Source organism: Anabrus simplex, chromosome 2 (genome assembly GCF_040414725.1).
Source record: "Anabrus simplex isolate iqAnaSimp1 chromosome 2, ASM4041472v1, whole genome shotgun sequence".
NCBI lineage: Eukaryota > Metazoa > Arthropoda > Insecta > Orthoptera > Tettigoniidae > Anabrus > Anabrus simplex.
In genome coordinates this window covers 490,553,843-490,568,774 of record NC_090266.1, presented here as the reverse complement: position 1 = coordinate 490,568,774, position 14,932 = coordinate 490,553,843, and positions in this window count along the sequence as shown.

Sequence of the window (14,932 nt, the reverse complement as noted above, 5' to 3'; positions counted from 1 at the left end):
TTATTATAAGGACAGATCTTCATTGAGGTAATCACATAAATACCATTGTAAATAAAGGGTACAGATCTCCGCACATGGTTATGAGGGAATTTAGGTGTTGTGGTAATGATGTAAAGGTGAGGGCTTATAAATCTCTGGTAAGACCCCAACTAGAGCATGGTTCCAGCATATGGGACGCTCACCAGGATTGCTTGATTCAAGAACTGGAAAAAAATCCAAAGAAAAGCAGTTCGGTTTGTTCTGGGTGATTTCCGACAAAAGAGTAGCGTGACAAAAATGTTGAAACGTATGGGCTGGAAAGACTTTGCAGAAAGCAGAAGAGCTGTTCGAATAAGTAGTATGTTCCCAGCAGTCAGTGGAGAGATCAGCAGACGAATAAATTTGATTGGTGTTTTTAAAAGTAGGAAAGATCATAATATGAAGATAAATCTGGAATTCAAGAGGACAAATTGGGGCTAATATTCGTTTATAGGAAGGGGAGTTAGGGTTTGGAATAACTTACCAAGGGTGATGTTCAATAAATTTCCAATTTCTTCGCAATCATTTCAGAAAAGGCTAGGAAAACAACAGATAGGTAATTTGCCACCTGGACAGTAACACAGGTCATGTGAAGCCTTTCGATAAACTACCTGAGGTCGATTACTTATGTTGAAGCCAATGGGCTCGATTGATTGATTGATTGATTGATTGATTGATTGATTGATTGATTGATTGATTGATTGATTGATTGATTGATTGATTGATTGATTGATTGATTGATTGATTGATTGATTGATTGATTGATTGATTGATTGATTGATTGATTTTGAGATTTTGAGATTTTGAGATTTTATGGGTAAAATAAACAATATGGAAGTATTTCGGGTGTAATGAAAATTTTTCTTCTTATCAATATCAGTTAAACATTTCATCACGTACATATTGTACTGGTGATTAGCGTCGTGCCGTATTTTCGATGGTACAGTGAGAAGTTCGGGGAACTTGAAATAAGCCATGATGTTAAATGTAAGATGTAATAGTAACACAGGTCATGTGAGGCCTTTCGATAAACTACCTGAGGTCGATTCGTTATGTTGATGCCAATGGGCTCGAATGTGAAGAAAGCGAATCGATGGAATATACATGAGAAAATAGGTAGAGAGGAATGTATGTGTTAATTATTCAGGCAGCGTGGAAGACAATGCCCCCTGATATGATTTTGATGTCCGGGAAGTAATGCCGCGTGGAAATGTGTAGTGGGATGCCAGAGGCGGTATCTATGATACCTGTGGTTCCGATTCCGAGCGAAAATGTTTTATGGCTCGAGAGAACATTGTAACTAACAGTAGGTGATCTCAGATATTCTGATGTCACGAAATTTATTGGGAGAATGATTCTATTATCACATGGACGAGTGAAATATGTCTTGTTTCAAGGGTATTCTTATTGTATTAATGTCACCGCAGACAGGCCAGCACAAACAGGTGCTGAGGTCAATGGTTCACTTGGCAAGGGAAGCGAGAAGCCAACAGTCTGGGATTCTGAAATAAATTGTCATTCCGTAAGGTTGTTGGATATAGACACGAAAGTTTAATACACTGACTTACAGAGCAAATGCAACACCAAGAAGGAGTGGTTCGAAAGGGATCAAAGTTGGGGAAAAAACAGAGACGGCACGGACGAATAATTGATGTTTATTTCAAACCGATATGCAGGTTACACAATGCGCACGGCATCGACTCAGTAGGATGTAGGACCACCGCGAGCGGCGATCCACGCAGAAACACGTCGAGGTACAGAGTCAATAAGAGTGCGGGTGGTGTCCTGAGGGATGGTTCTCCATTCTCTGTCAACCATTTGCCACAGTTGGTCGTCCGTACGAGGCTGGGGCAGAGTTTGCAAACGGCGTCCAATGAGATCCCACACGTGTTCGATTGGTGAGAGATCCGGAGAGTACGCTGGCCACGGAAGCATCTGTACACCTCGTAGAGCCTGTTGGGAGATGCGAGCAGTGTGTGGGCGGGCATTATCCTGCTGAAACAGAGCATTGGGCAGCCCCTGAAGGTACGGGAGTGCCACCGGCCGCAGCACATGCTGCACGTAGCGGTGGGCATTTAACGTGCCTTGAATACGCACTAGAGGTGACGTGGAATCATACGCAATAGCGCCCCAAACCATGATGCCGCGTTGTCTAGCGGTAGGGCGCTCCACAGTTACTGCCGGATTTGACCTTTCTCCACGCCGACGCCACACTCGTCTGCGGTGACTATCACTGACAGAACAGAAGCGTGACTCATCGGAGAACACGACGTTCCCCCATTCCCTCATCCAAGTCGCTCTAGCCCGGCACCATGCCAGGCGTGCACGTCTATGCTGTGGAGTCAATGGTAGTCTTCTGAGCGGACGCCGGGAGTGCAGGCCTCCTTCAACCAATCGACGGGAAATTGTTCTGGTCGATATTGGAACAGCCAGGGTGTCTTGCACATGCTGAAGAATGGCGGTTGACGTGGCGTGCGGGGCTGCCACCGCTTGGCGGCCGATGCGCCGATCCTCGCGTGCTGACGTCACTCGGGCTGCGCCTGGACCCCTCGCACGTGCCACATGTCCCTGCGCCAACCATCTTCGCCACAGGCGCTGCACCGTGGACACATCCCTATGGGTATCGGCTGCGATTTGACGAAGCGACCAACCTGCCCTTCTCAGCCCGATCACCATACCCCTCGTAAAGTCGTCTGTCTGCTGGAAATGCCTCCGTTGACGGCGGCCTGGCATTCTTAGCTATACACGTGTCCTGTGGCACACGACAACACGTTCTACAATGACTGTCGGCTGTGAAATCACGGTACGAAGTGGGCCATTCGCCAACGCCGTGTCCCATTTATCGTTCGCTACGTGCGCAGCACAGCGGCGCATTTCACATCATGAGCATACCTCAGTGACGTCAGTCTACCCTGCAATTGGCATAAAGTTCTGACCACTCCTTCTTGGTGTTGCATTTGCTCTGTCAGTCAGTGTATTACATTTTAGCATTCTGCAAATGTGGCAATGTCACTTTGGGATTTAAATAAGATTAAAGGATGTTCGAGCTGCAACATTTATCGAGGACAACAGCTTAGGGTGCAATTATAGTGGAGCGGCGAGTAGCGAGGATAGCGGAGAGGTGAGCGGAGAAGACGAGAACAGAGGAACGAAAATAATGTAACTAGTGTTGGCTACTGAATGCATGATTCGAAGCAGTGTATCATTTCATTCAAGTGTCCGAGTGAATCGTTTCACAGGAACGGCGAGCTCACGGCACACGATTCAGCTTACTCCCAGCGGACAGTGATGAGTGGCGCACTCACTGGACGTTGACGGGGAGCCGAGCTTCCGCTGAAGCGAGGCATACTGTGAATCATGGCACATCGAAAGAATCGTGAACGAGCGCGGCTCAGTGAGACACAAGGTACACACGGCTCCTTATCGGCTCACTGGACACGCGGAGAGCCGAGCTTCCGCTGCAGCGAGACATACAGTGAACCATGGCACACCGAAAGAATCGTGAACGAGCACGGCTCAGTAAGACATAAGATACACACGGCTCCCTATCGGCTCACTGGACACGCGGAGAGCCGAGCTTCCGCTGCAGCGAGACATACAGCCATGGTACACTGAAAGAATCGTATGCTATAACGGACTCTCGAGCTCAGCTCATTTGAAAATAATACCCATTTGCATTCACTGTCCTCTTCTTACAGGGAGGTTTAAATAATAGATGGATTTATTTGCAGTGTTAAAAAGGTAGTCACAACATAATTCTGAAGTAGCTAGTAAGTAGGTAGGATATTAGGTTATACTATTTATTAGTTTAATGAATCTTAGTATTATAACTTAGTTGACATTTGACAGTTAAACTCGACTTTAGCCTGCCCTATGACTATGAGTCATGCTCTTGAGTCATGGCCACTCAAAAGTACCTGTTTTATATTGGGAAGAACGGCTCAGTATTCTCTCATTTAATATGTCACATAGTTGCACAAGACTTCAATCATATGTGGACAGACGCAATAACTTAACCAACAGTATGCTGACTCAGAAAACCAGCGGGCTACTGTACATCTCGGGTAGCTTATACAAAATATGACGATTTAAAAAATCCTCAGTTGATAGAAAAATACATATTTTCAAAAATGACTGAGCGAGTTGTCGTGCGGTTAGTATCGCGTAGCTATGCGCTTGCATTCGGGGGATGGTGGGTTCGAATCCCACCGTCGGCAGCCGTTAAGATGGTTTTCCGTAGTTTCCCCATTTTCACACCAAGAAATGCTGGGAGTGTACCTTAATTCAGGCCATGTTTGCTACCTTCCTAATCCTAACCTTTCCCACCCTGCGTCGCCGGAAACCTTCGATGTATTAGAGTGACTAGCATTTTTTTCTAGGAAAGGAGTTCATAGTATGAAGACCAGATGGCAGCTGCGAGCACTGAATGCTGTTGCTGCTGTCTTACCAGCACATACTACACAGATGCAGTAGGAGCGGTGACTAATGTGCCGTGAATCGGATCACTGTATCGATTCAGTAACGTGAACGGAATCAAATGAATCGATTCAGTAAAATGAATCGAATGTCCCATCACTAAATGTAACAGCATGTGTAGAATTATAGTTGTGAGGAGTGGAGAGCTGCGAGGAAGGAGATGTATAATACCGGTGACCAGCACTGCCGGGCATGTTCGGCAACGCTCGGTCGTCCTTCCAGTTTATCAGTAAGACACTCCAGTGAGGGATATATTTATGAATTCAAATTGTATACATTCAAAATGTATAAAATGTGTTTAATTTCTAATGATAATAATAATAATAATAATAATAATAATAATAATAATAATAATAATAATAATAATAATAATAATAATAATAATAATAATAATAACTGTACCGGGCGGTACACCTCTACACCGCACATTTAAATCTTGCGCCAATTAGAACTCCTCTACAGGAGAAACACTGAACTTGGAACTAGACCTACTTAAACTTTTACTCAGAAGATGGCACTACCTTAATTTTGTGATGGTGAAGTTTCCAGTGCCGTGTGTATTTCAACTTGTTTTTGTTTTCCGTTCATCAAGAAATTTGGACATTCTCTTATAGAGGTCACTAAAAAAAACTATGATCATGTACCCTGGTGCGAAGTGAAGGAACTTTATTTGAAGAAATTTTGGATTCATAAGTTTGTTCTTAACTAAATTTCGTTCATTCATTTGTGGGTTGGCAATATTTATCTTTTCTTTCCGCCAGATTTGAATTTAGCCAATCCAAAATTTCTGTAATTAATTTCTAACCAATCACCGGCTTCTTCTTCAATTTGGTGTGTAACTTTAAGGTAGCCAAGGGTGTGGCTTGATTATTCATGAAAGGTCTCGAACTTTCCCCGAGGGTTTATAAACTGCGGATTTTCACGTCTCTTGGCCATTTGATCAAAATCTAACTGAGTGTGTGTATGTGAAGCAGGAGGCGGGTGGTGCCCCTTTCATGAGGCGGCAGTTCTTCTGCAAGGTAATGGCCGTTTAACATCTTTATTTCTTGCTAGCTCAGCAGTTTAACCCGCGGGAAAGGTCCGAAACTTCTACCATGTAGCCTACTTTTCTAAAAATGTAATTTTCTGCCGGCTTATGTAAAAACTTCATAAAATCTGCAACTGTAATTCGGGGATAGAGAGTGATTTACCCTCTCGAGCTCCCCTTCATATTGGTTTGAGGCGACTACGTTTTGTAACTGGTTTTCTTCCTTTCTGTAATGTCTTAAATTATTCTTATACGAGTCACCTCCATAGTTTGGGAATAGTCCCTGTTTCATCGGCCTAGTGCCTTTTAGGTTTTAAGAATGCATATTTAGGAATGCAAGTACACGCCTCCATTTAACTTGGTGTTCCGGGCCATTTACTTAACCTGTTCTTTTTCTGCTAAGGCCCAGTAGGTTGGGTACGAGATACCCCCGTTTCATTTGTGTAAGTTGTGCCTTAATGGCAAGTAATTGTAAGGTCTGATATTGCCTTGAATAGACTTGAAAAACTGAGAGCGTGTCAGCTCTTTTCTAGTGTTGTAAGATTGCCTCTGGGAGGCTTGAAATTGTAAATTAGGAGCAAGTGCTCCATGTTATTAGAGGATTTCTGCCCTTGAACAAATTTGTGCGTTGAGCTAGGAGCTCGAAATTGTAAAACTAGGAGCTTTTAGCCCAAGAGAGTTAAAATTCTTGGATCCTTCTAAGTGTTGTTTTTAGATTGGCAGGTCTCTGTAATTTCCCTAAAGTGAAAAGCTATCAAATTTCTATTGTTTTCTGGAAAATATAACCTTTGTTAAAATTTTAAATTAACTTTTACTCTGTAGTTAGACCCAATCATCCCGGCACCTTCTTTCACCTATGCTGTTCCACAGATATCCCGGAATAATAATAATAATAATAATAATAATAATAATAATAATAATAATAATAATAATAATGTTATTTGTTTTTGTTTTACGTCCCAGTATATACATTTTTATGGTTTTCGAAGACGCCAAGTTGCCGGAATTTTTCTTGCAGGAGTTCCTTTTCTTGCCAGTAAATTTACCGACATGAGGCTGACGTATATGAGCATCTTCAAATACCACTGGACTGAGCCAGAATCGAATCTGCCAAGCTAGGCTCAGAAGGCCAGCGCTCTACTGACTGAGCTACTCAGCTCGGCCGGTTGATTTCTATCTAAAGAAACGCTCAGAACAGTCCGAGTAAGAGAATTTATTTCTAGCCAACACCATAGTCATGCTTTAAAATAAGCCTCCGAGATAAGTACCATGATAATGATCAGTAGTTTGTGAGAGATCACATATTTTTGCCTAGTGAGCAAGAAGAAGCCGGCCCCATGGTGTAGGGGTAGCGTGCCTGCCTCTTGCCCGGAGGCCCCGGGTTCGATTCCCGGCCAGGTCAGGGACTTTTACCTGGACCTGAGGGCTGGTTCGAGGTCCACTTAGCCTACGTGATTAGAATTGAGGAGCTATCTGAGGGTGAGATAGCGGCCCCGGTCTCGAAAGCGAAGAATAACGGCCGAGAGGATTCGTCGTGCTGACCACACGACACCTCTTAATCTGCAGGCCTTCGGGCTAAGCAGCGGTCGCTTGGTAGGCCAAGGCCCTTCAAGGGCTGTAGTGCCATGGGGGGAGCAAGAAGAAGGAAAATAACACAGTCCACGTCAATTCCTCGTCAGGACCTGGTCTGTTTGCCACAGTGATAAGCTACCGACTGATCATCCCAAATCCTTACTCCTCTATAAAGCCAAGAATAACTACCAAGATGATTCGTCGTGCTGACCACACGACACCTCGTAATCTGTAGACCTTCGGGCTAAGCAGCGGTCTCTTCGTAGGCGAAGGCCTTCCGGGGATCTACGCCATGGAGTTTGGTTCTTATTCCAGCTATTGAAAGGTGTCGAAGTTTTTCGATTGAACAGTATTATCCGGAAATTATCGGGTTCAACCTGGGGGGCGCATCCTCTCCTTTTAAGAACTTCAGCAATAGCTCTCTGTTATTCAGCAGCAGAATACGCCTGCCCTGTCTGGTGTAGATCTAGTCATGCTAATCAAGTGAATGTTGCCTTAAATGAGACCTGCAGACTCATTACAGGATGTTTCAGATTTACACCACTTGATAAAGTTTATTGTGAGTATGCATCCAGACTGGAGAAATCTAAGGCACTGAACCTGACGATCCATACTTTATATGGGTACCAACCAGCAATCCAACGGCTCAAGTCAAGGAAAAGCTTTCTCCATACAACTGGAAGCCCCACTGAACCACCATCGAACTTCAGAGTGGATTCATGGCGTTCCAAATCTTGCCACCTTGCAGAATGGATGACGCCTTCCGAAAGACTTCCTTCAGGCCACGAGCAGAGCTGGTCAACATGGAAGACGCTCAACAGGTTGCGTTCAGGAATTGTAAGAACAAAGACCAACATGAGAAAGTGGGTTTTTTTCTGTGACTCCACTCTACGTGAATGTGGTGAAGAACAGACAATGAGCCATCTTCTTGTTTGTAACTTGTGTCCAACTACTTGCTCTCTCCAGAATGTGATCGACGCTACCAAGGAAGCATGTGAATTAGCCGCATATTGGTCACACCACATCTAATTAAATTTGTATTTATGTAGAGCTTAATCACCTGCCATCATCAGAAATAATTAATGGTTATAGTACCATACTTTTTTATTTCTTTTCAAAATCTTCCTCCACTTCGAGGCTGCCAAAGACAAAGAATACACAAACAATTCATTCAAAAATAAAATAAGTAAACTTTTGTCATTGTCCTGATATTATTGTAAGATATAATGTATGTTTCTGACACGATTAAATAAATAAATTAAATTGAACAGTATTGAGTATTTCAGTGTCGTGAGAGCAGATGGTATCCTGTCTGAAGTTGTGGTATCAATTATCATTCAATCATCATTGATCTGCATTAAAGGCTGACGCCTAGGTGTCAGATGCCCTATCAACCTTTTACTAGCCTTTTTATACATGATTTCAAAGAACTTGGAAATGTATCGAAAATATCCCTGAAAAATTGTTCCAGTCACTAATTCCCCATCTTGTACACTGACGGAAACACTGCGGAACGATTTCCTTTGATAGCAGAAGCACTCTCGTCTTTATCCCAAGAACTTGACAGAGGATTTCTACGTCAGACTGGTGACTAAAACGGTTATTCTGCCATTCACTCGCAGTATTTTTCCAACAGGATAACGCTCGTCGTCACACCGCTACTGTCGGCTAACGTGCCTGCGAGATCACCCATTGAGCATGTATGAGACAAAATGGGACGACAAATCCAGCCGTCATCTAATAACAGCATTAACCGTTGCTGTCTTGACTGATCAACCGGCGTGAAACTCCGTCCCACAAAATGGCATACTGTACCTGTACGACATAATGCATGCACATTTGCACGCCTGCATTCAAAATCGTGGCGACTACAGTGGCTATTAATATATCACAATGTAACACGTCGTATCGTGCATACTAGAACTTGTGCCTTGGAAACATTAATCAAATAAATATGTTACCTAGAAAATTGCTTAGCTTAAATTGCATCGTAAACTAATGTTTTCTTGGTGTTGGGATTTTATTTTCGGCCAGTGTTTTTGCCCCAATTTGTCTTCTTGAATTCCAACTTCATTTTCATATTTTGATCTTCGCTACCTTTAAAAGCTCTACTCAAGCTTGTTCATCTACTAACGCCATTCTACACCATCTACCCACTGACATCTCGGAACATACCGCAAAGTCAAACGGGTCGTCTCCCTACTCCCACATCTTCCCAGCCCAAAGTCTGCAACATTTTCTTAACACTAATCTTTTTTTTCTGAAATCACGTGAACCATTAATGTAACCATTAATTACAATCTCGTTAATGCGATTGCTTCAATTAAGGTATTTCCTTATATATACACAAAGGAACATACAATGATCCCCATGAGTTACTATCACCCCATCAACACAGTAATTAAAACTGAGAGGACTTTTCTCCTTGGTGAAATTTACAACCTGACTTTTTATCCCGTTTAACTGGATACCATTGTCTGTTGTCCATCTCACTACATTGTCGAGGTCATTTGTAGTTGGTCACAATCCTGTAACCTATTTTTACTGTAGACAGTGTAGCATCACCCACATAAAGACTTATCTGCGATTCCAGTTCTGTACTCGTATCATTTATATATAAGAAAACATGAAGGTCCAAAAATACTCGATTGGGGCCCCGTTTTAATCATTACAGGATCAGATATTGCTTCCCCAACTATAATTCTCTGAGTTTTTTTTTCTGAAAATTCATCCACCTACTCAGCCATTATTTTGTCTAGTCCATGTTGCCTTTATTTTCGTCAGTAGTCTCCCATAGCCTACCCTATCGAAAGCCTTGGGACAGGTCAATAGCGGTACAGTCCATTTAACTTCCTGAATCTTAAATATCTGCTGTACATTGTTGAAATCTTGCCAGTTGTGCCTCATTGGAATAACCTTTCCTAAAACCAAACTGCCTTCTATCAAATCAGTCAATAATTTTGCAAACGTGTCTAATATAATCAGAAAATGTTTCCGCACAGCTTACAGGCAACACGCATCAAGCTGACTGGCTTGTGATAATCCGCTTTATGTTTCTCACCCTTTCCTCTGCAAAATGGGTCTACTATTGCAACTCTCCACTCTATTTGTCATTGCTCCTTCTTACAAACAACAATCAAAAAAGTATTTCAGATATAGCACTATGTCCCAATCCCTGGCCTTTAATTTATCCCCAGATTTCATATCAATCCCAACTGGTTTTCCAGCTTTCAATCTTTGTATCTTTTGTAAATGTCTTTGTTATCATAGTTAAATTTCAGTACCGGTACTTCGCCAGCATTAGCCATCTCCTCAAACCAAACCAAACCAAATCGCACCCCGCGGCGCAACAGCCCCGAAGGGCTATGGCCTATGAAGCGACGGCTTCTCAGCCTAAGGCCTGCAGATTATTAGGTGTCGTGTGGTCGGCACAACTAATCATCTCGGCCGTTATTCTTGGCTTTCTACACCGGGGCCGCTATCTCATAGTAAGTTGTAATCACGTAGGCTGAGTGGACCTCGAACCAGCCCTCAGGCCCAGGTAAAAATGCCTGACCTGTTCGGGAATCGAACCCAGAACGTCCAGGTAAAGGGCAGGCACGCTACCCCTACATAGCGTGGCCATCTGGGCATGCCCTCAACCTGTTCATTATCCTTATATCTAACTGTCCGACTCGTTGGCTGAACGGTCAGCGTACTGGCCTTCGGTTCAGGAGGTCCCGGGTTCGATTCCCCGCCGGGTCGAGGATTTTTCCCTTAATTGGTTGATTCCTACGGCACGGGGCTGGGTGTATGTGTTGTCTTCGTCCTCATTTCACCCTCATCACGACGCGCAGGTCGCCTACGGGAGTCAAATAGAAAGACCTGCACCTGGCGAGCCGAACACGTCCTGGGATATCCCGGCACTAAAAGCCATACGACATTTCATTTCATATCTAACTCATACTGCTGAGCGAATCATTCTGCCTTCTGTAAGTCTTCGCATATACTGTAGACTCCCATTGTTTATTAATGATCCCTGGAATCTTGGAACCTGTTTCTGCCTTAAAATACATACACATACCATTCAATTGTTCACCAAAATTCATATGACTCCCAATTATGTTTGATGATGATGATAATTGTTGTTTAAACGGGCCTAACATCTAGGTCACTGGCCCCATTATGTTCTTCTTAGTTGACTTTTTTTGCCAAGTCCGACTCGTTGGCTGAATTGTCAGCTTACAGGCGTTAGGTTCAGAGTGTCTCGGGTTCGATTCCCGGCCGGGTCGGGAATTTTAATCGCTTCTGATTAATTCTTCTGGCTCGGGGACTGGGTGTATGTGTCCGTCCCAACACTCTCCTGATCATATTCATTATGTACTGTTGAGCAAATTCTAATCTCTTCTCTTCGTTTACTGGTCTGATAAATGGCTTCCTCCTGCGACTTCGGGCACGACATCCAGCTCTATGTTGGGTTCTACGAATGGTCTTAGGCTATAGGCCCTACGTGTTTACCATGGTACTCCTGAAGTTCTGCTGCAATTTCTGAAGATGGTATTTTCGGAGTCTTTTGCATTGCCCTAATTACCGTCTTCTCTTCTCTCAGAGTGAGCTTACGGGGACGTAAGGTACTATGACCCATCTTCTCGCATTGCTGCATGTATACAGCCCGCTGAAAGACTCTATTGTGATTGAAATGGGCACAGCATGAAGTACAGCATTAGGTAACCTACTCTGATAATTATAGTTTGAAGAGGTAAATGAGATTTTTAACCGAAAAGTATTTTATACTAGTTAGGAATATTTTGTAGCTGCGTTATATCGGGTCGTAATTTGAAAATATCTTTTACTGGTTCCTAACTTTGTTCTGGACTTCACTGAAGTTATATCATTATAATTTACCATTTCGGATATAGAATTACGATAAATTATATAAACAGAAAATTAATATGCTAAAATAATATATTGATGTATAACGGTGTAAGCATTTCTTTATAAAAATAACTGAAGATACATTTTACTTCTTTAGCAATAAGAAAATACATCTGAAAATAATGTAATATAATTCAAATTCAATTTCCATAAAATACAAAGTCGTGTCTTAAATACACAACAAAAATGCTATTATTGCAACATTTCAACATAACTAATTATTATAAAATTAACACATTTTTACAGAAATATCTTATAAAAAATATGAACGTATCGCATCTTCCTCGAAAATATATAAATAAAATAAACGTACGGTAAAATAATAAACATAATGCACTGTCTATAGATACATAATTTCAAGAAAATAAAAATGGAAATTAACTCAAAACTAATTGTGAAATGGGTATTAAATAACTAAAGAGTTGTGTCAAATACTGACTTTACAACGAATGTAAGTGACGGGTTCCTCCTCCCTCCCAGAATTAATAATCACTCCATGCCCCGTTCCTGTTTATCACTTGCTCTAGCCGCTTGGGAATGGAACCTATTAGATGTTGGAAAAAATCTGGTTCATTCCTTAGATTCGCCCAAACTCGACGGCAGTGCATTAACAGAGCCGCTCTTGTCTTCTCCTGACCTGGAACCCACATGTTTACCATTCGTGCCCAAACACGTTCTACTATATTTAAGTCAGCCGACTTGGGAGGGCAGTCAAGCACGTGAACGTCAGAATGCTGTTTGAAGAAAGCTTCGGTTACATGTGCAGTGTGAATAGAGTAGTTATCTTGCATAAACCTGACAACGGGAACTTCTTTTATGGGGTAAGTAGCTCGAACACAGGGAAGAACGGCACCTTCTAAAATGTCTACAAATTCACAAACAGTCATATGTGGAGTGACCTCTATCAACTCTCCTGGACCAACACCACTTATCCACCTCAATACGCCGCATGTGACGCGACGCGACAGAGTAGTTACCTGGACAAAGGGCTCTGCATAATGCTTTCCAACTGGATGCCAGCACTTCAGCTGTTTACGTGGATCGGAGCAAAATACCTTTTCATCCAACCAAATTGTAAATTCCCATTCCTGTCGTGGAGTAACACTTTCTTGTAGTGCAAAGCTTACGCGAAGTTCTCAGTGGATAGGAAGAAGTCTCCCCTTTTTCGCAGCTCGGCGATTTTAAATACCTACAGCGTGGAATCGGCGACTCACGGTAGTCCGGCTTACTGACAATTCCAATGCGGCAATCGCATTATCGATTGTTGCAAACGGAGAATTGTCCATAGTTTGAAAGATTCCAGCATCCTGTTCCGGATTAGTTCTTCTAGGAGCCTTGTTATCTGTGATGTGATCTACCAATCCTTCTTCACCTCGTTCTTGCCATATTTCTACCTCCAAACTGTCTTAAGACTACATGGTATTGCTTGAGCTATTGCTTGGAGGACCATATGAGCCTCCCACATGCCAATAATACGCCCTCGATTCACCTGTGATAAGATAGGAGCCATCTTACAATGTTACAGTATAACGAAATGTAGGCCGGAATACACACACTGTGTATTCAGCACTACCTATTCGCTCCCTTCGCCTCCTTTTCGGTACTGGGGTGGCCTTCAACACTACCCCTGCACTCTCTCCCCTCCTTTTCAGTACTGGAGTGGGGCAGTGGTGGTTGTTTATGTCTGGACGCCACTAATGTGCGTGCGTGTACGTGTTTTACCGTGTGTATTGTACCCGCCCCCTACCCTAAAAGTGGCTCCGGCGAGAAACCTACAGGGCGTAGCTGGGTAAAATAAATAGGCGCATATCTTAAATTAACATAGCGGCATACAGGGTAGGAGAAACGGGGCATACCTAACTATAATGAGAACACATTCGTATAGAATTTAAGTTAATGCAAAAGGTTTATTAGATCCTGATGACTGTGGGGATGACCCATAAATACACAAGTGAAGAACATTATTTATTGACATTTGTTGTGGATCATTTATGGACTTGTAGTCTTGTATGATAGATCCGAGTATTATTTATCGCGAAGCGACATCTCATGACGCAGCGTGAACGGAAACATTTACCATAAATACTGAAGCTATCTCACATTATTGACAAAAGACATTGACAATCATGCAACGGGCCTGAGTGACCACTATTTTAAACGTACACAATTATTTCCCAACGAAATACCATAAAATAAATTATACAAATGCGGATCAAACACCCGGGTTTGAACCGACACTCAATGGAATAAAATTCGCCGCGCCGATGGGATATAGCCATCGCTGACGCTAAACACAGCCTCAACATATTACATAGAACAACACAAAGAATCACACATTATGTAAAATAAACACGTGAGGCACACATCCTTCATTCCAGCATTGTGGAATACCAGCGCCTACGTAGAGGACTAAACAGAAGACCCTAGAGATGAACATGTGGCACTGAAAACCCTAGCTAAATTATACTCAAATAAATAATAACAATAAAATCTAAAAAATATTAGTACCAATTTCCATATCATTTCTTAGCGAATACATTACTCTGGGGTGTTGAATATTTCTACCTTTTAGCCTTTCCATTCAGGCCTGCCTTCACAACAAAAGCTCCCTCCCTCAAAGGCGAGACCACACAAAAAAGAACTCATTTGGCGCACGGTCAAGCGTTTCCACCCCCACATCGGGTGGTCATTAGCCTTGGCCTTCACAGGCATAACAAACCATCTCTTTAAAACAAGAAAACACCTCATCCCGGGTAGATTCTCGATAATATTGAGGTCTATTCCTCATTAGTCAAACCGCATCGACTCCAAATAAATAACCTCAATTCAACACATATGTTTCTCATGGCCAACCCATGTCTTCAAATCTACCTATCTCACATCACGACACCGGTCTTATAATACTAACATTATTATTATTATTAT